The sequence below is a fragment of the Camellia sinensis genome, chromosome 9, assembly GCF_055761805.1.
Source record: "Camellia sinensis isolate YWXY chromosome 9, ASM5576180v1, whole genome shotgun sequence".
NCBI classification, from domain to species: domain Eukaryota; kingdom Viridiplantae; phylum Streptophyta; class Magnoliopsida; order Ericales; family Theaceae; genus Camellia; species Camellia sinensis.
In genome coordinates this window covers 303,777-308,767 of record NC_138969.1, presented here as the reverse complement: position 1 = coordinate 308,767, position 4,991 = coordinate 303,777, and positions in this window count along the sequence as shown.

Sequence of the window (4,991 nt, the reverse complement as noted above, 5' to 3'; positions counted from 1 at the left end):
TTTTCTCTCCAAAATTCTCTAACCCCTAAGCAAGGGAGAGAAGGGCTCCTCTTATAGAAATCCCCCTTTCAAAGCTTACCAAACAAGCTTGCTTAGAGGGAAATCCCTCCATACACGTGTATGGAGGGGAACAGAGTTGGTGCCAGCTATCACAGCTGGCACAAAATATCTACCAAAAGTAGATGAACAGTAGTCGGCTGCTCAAAAATGCCATTTTGTCAAAATTGAGTGCCGACCGGCAACAAATAATACCGACTGGCAATATACATTGCCGACAGCAACAAAATACCAGCCGGTGGCCTCTGTCCTTAAGACTTGGACGTCACCATTGGAACACTTGGTGATTATCCATGTTTGTGTTCGTTTGGAGTTCCCGGAGGTCTCGGCTATACTTTTGTGCTGTGCGCATAACATAGTAATTCTAGGCTAATAATCGGGATAAGAACACATAACATTTTCAAAAACGGATATCACGGTTAGTAGAGGCCGATCTTCGGATCGGGCGAGAGGCGGTGCTCATAGCTGACCTTCCCCAATCATACCCAAGTTCCCGAGCCAAGGCAACTTTGGTGATGACGGACACGTGGCCTTTGGCACCGAGTCAGGGTTTCCTAAATTCCCCCAAAATAAAATATTTAGGTGGCGACTCTGTATCTGGCAAAGCAGTCCATGTTTGGCACTTCTTTTCAAAAATCTGTTTCTCAAAACGATTTGCCGGATTTGGACTCTTTGGTTCAGATTAAGAACCGTGACACAAATCGAGTCCGAACAGTAGGGAGGACCCCCCACGCTGGCGCGTCTACACTCCCCTATGCAAGACCTCAAACCCCCTTCTTCACCACTGAAAATCCACTGGATTTCAGTGGTGAGAAGGCTAATACACCAAAGAAATCAAAACTTAATAAAGGAAGCACAAAAAGTGGCCAAACAAGGCCTAAGAGGGGGAGGCCGACCCCCAATGCCAAAACAACCTTAATGAGATATCTTAAGCATGCAAATACAAGACTTTTTTCAGTTATACACAAAGTCTAAAACAATGAGCAAGATAGGAAAAAGTCTAGTGCAAGATTGGGGAATCTAAAGTAAAAGAGTTACCCTTGAAGAACCCTTGATGAACAGCAAGTGCAGCCTTCTTCTTTTGATCAAAACCAGTCCAAAACCTCAAGGAAAAACCCTCAAAGCCTCTCAAATTCGAAGTATGGTGTAGTAGTGTGTGTTTGTTTGCAAAACTAAGAACAAACACACACTTTAGGCCCTCAAACACACACAAAATGAAGAGAGAGAGGGAGATATAGAGAGAGAGGATGATATATATCAGATATATATGTGTATAGCTCTGGTTTTTTTGCTAAACCACACAAAGGAGGAGGAGGGGCTCTTATATAGGCAAGGTAATTGGCCAAAGCTTCTAAGGGAAGCTACTCAAAAGGGTCAAGGCTTACAAGGGACGGCAAGCTAAGGGTGTAAGGCTTCCTGAGGAAGCTAGGACAGCTGGCAAGCTTCTTGAGGAAGCTTTGGCAAAGGGTCAAGCTTCCTCAAGAAGCTTTGACCAAAAGGGTGCAAAAAGGGCAAAACAGCCACCTGTATGCCCCGGGGCAGGTTTGGTGCATTCCAGCTGGCACAGCTGGCATGCACCATGCCTGAAAAAGGTAAAAAGGTGCTACCGGCCAGAAAAGGAGGTCACCGGCCAAACAGATGGCCGGCCGGCCATACTGAGTGCCGACCGGCCAATAGTATAATTCACCAATGGCCGGTAGCCTCAAAACATGGCCGGTGGCCTCAAACCAAGGCCAGTGGGTGTCAGGGGTAGCTAACAAGCTACTTTCTACCCTCAGAAGCAAAACACAAGTGTTTGGTGCAAAACCAAACATAGAACAGTCGAGTTGAGAGATCCTGAGGCAAGGCGCGTAGCCGAGACCTCCGGGAACTCGAAACGAAACACAAACATGAGGAATCACCGAGTGTTCGAGCGGTGACGTCCAAGTCTTGAGGATGGTCAAAAATGGGGTGTCTACAGTTGCTCCTCTTTGACAGAACTCGAAAGTCATAACAATGACGGGAGTGAATGTCAAAGCCCAGAGACGACCCATTTTTGACAAGGCCGAAGACTTAGACAAACATGCAAGACAATAAAGATACGTGCCCGAGGGCAGGGGCAGAACGCAAGACAATGCGCCAAGTCGAACATAACTTATGATCATGCAGAGAAAGCTGTAATGAAGCATACACCAAACTACACTACAACGCAGAAAGGATGCAATTCTCGATACGTCTCACTCGGAGAACACAGTACCTGTCCGGTTCGTCTAGTTGCACCAGCCTCAAATGAACCGTACATACAATATCGTGTCTACAAAGAAAGCAATCTCAACAGGTACAATATTGTTAGCAACATAATGCAATCGAAAGTGTGTGACAACACAAGTCGAGTGGGGCGCATAACAATGCTGTGAAGGCACAAACACATGTAAGTAAAGAACACGTGACAACGTGCACAATGTGTATGAAGAAACTTGAACACATATAAGTAAAGCATGCAGTCTACGCAAGCAATGTGTATAAAAAGGAACTTGAACACATGTAAGTAAAGCATGCGGTCTACGCAAACAATGTGTATAAAAAGGAACTTGAAATTGAACACATGTAAGTAAAGCAATGCACGTATGCACGCAATGTGTATAGGAACTTGAAATTGAACACATGTAAGTAAAGCAATGCACGTATGCACGCAATGTGTATAGGAACTTGAAATTGAACACATGTAAGTAAAGCAATGCACGTATGCACGCAATGTGTATAGAAACTTGAAATTGAACACATGTAAGTAAAGCAATGCACGTATGCACGCAATGTGTATAGAAACTTGAAATTGAACACATGTAACTAAAGCAATGCACGTATGCACGTAATGTGTATAGGAACTTGAAATTAAACAAAGACGAGCTATTCATGATGCTGAAATGCAAAGTACTACAACACAGTATGATTGAAAGGATTCGTGAAGTTCACAAGATACACAAAGGATACGGGAGGGGATGCTCCTCGCACACACGGAGCATTGCTCATAGTAGACACAATTTGAGGTCAACTCAGAGGTCTACGAGCGTTTCAAAGGTGTACTTCCTTGCACTGCCTTGAGATACTTGAGGTGCCACACCAAACAATGGATCCCAACAAAGGCGCGAGAGATGTATTGACCTCAAGGGATAGGTTACCGGTATCAACTCTGATACTTTGCTGCCCTACTCTCTTTTTGCTTTACTTTCCTTTTTACTAGTAGTTAAGCACATTGCACTGCCTCAGGCAGGGTTTGTTATCATTTTTTTTCAAAACTGCATATTTTTGTAAAGCATGTGATGGGAATGAAACTGCTATTTTGTTCAAAAAGGTGCTGCATTTGTACATTCTATGCATTGCATCGCATGGCATCACATAACAATGAGATTCGTTTTGAAAATAGAGCATTCGCGTCTTAATAATCAGGAAGTGAGTCGATTTACAACTTGATAAGCAAAACAGAGAGACTCGATATAACCAACCAAGCGTGAGTACAACTCGATAAGCAAATCAGAGACTTGAAGAGAGTGACATACAACTCAATAAGCAAATGTACTACAACTCGATAAGCAAATAGGCGTGACTCCGCAAGAATCGATCACCGGAGGGCATTGGAGGTGGTGGAATTCCCCAATCCTCAGCATAAACAGCTCAGAGAACAAGGAGGAAGACCACTGGCCAGAGATAAAGGCCATCGGCCGTGAGAAATGTCCATCGGCCAGAAACTTTGATCAATCGGCCAAAAGTGGTGGCCGGTCGGTACTATATTTGGCCGGCTGGCCATGAATTGTCAGAATCAGCAGAATGCTGACATCTATCCTTCACTCAACCTTATCTTCTACAAAAAGGCCTCAGCTTCGTGGTTCTTCCCAATTCAACACTGATTTGCCCTAAATGGAAGCGCTTCTTGCCCAAAATCTCACAACTTGGATTAACAACTTGGATGGCTCGGAAAAGCTGAATTTCTGGGGTTTCGGCATAAACGCACTATTCACTCTGGGTTGTACCCCGTTATACCTCCCGTTTCTCCATGCGGCGGCAAGGTTTTGGAATTTGGTGACACATGTCTTTAGCTTTAGCGGGCAAGAAGTGTGTCCTACCTTTGAAGATTTTCGAGTTTTACTGGAATCTGAGCGTGACAAAGAGATCCTGCCCCATCTTAATTTTGGCCATGCCCAAACCTTAGGGTGAATGTGTGGACTTACTATGCGTGACGCTCGGTCTCTGATTTATGACGGAATGTTAGACATTCCCAGTTTGATCTATTAGTTTTCCGATGCCGGTAGCCACGACGACCATCATTGGCAAGGTTTTTGGCAACACGCCCTTTGTTTGCGCATACTATCTTACTTTTTGCATGCCTCGAGCTCTAGCGGATCTAGCATCCGTCTGATTGAAGTTGCTCAAGGCTTGAACGAAGGAAAGAGTTGCATTGCCATGACATTGGCCGAGACGCTGATGGGCTTGGATGCTTTCTATCGCCGAGAGATGACCAGATTTGCGGGGAGTCCACTACTGCTGCAGGTAATGTTTCCCACCCTTTCTCACATATACATTGCTCACATCACTCGGCCCTCAAGCTCGGTTTTTCTCACAAAACCCTTTTCTTACTTTTCTCTCATCGTACATCTCTCTATTCTTTATTCTCTCATTTTTCATCCCTCCCTAGGTATGGTTGATAGATAAATTGCAGGTTGTGGATTCTTGCCCAGCCTACTCAACTCGCGGCTACTTCTTCTGACAACGACTAGTCGATGCCCTTGATGAGGGATGGTGGTTTGACTGGATGTGTAATTTGTCTGCATATCGCATTGCTTGGCGCTGTCCTTGTCTCAATCTCCCGGAAATGAGCTATAGCATGTCCCGGCAGACCAGGATCCAGTTGATTGGTCTGACTCACTGTGTGTTCTACTTTCCGTTCCAGTTCCGGCGCC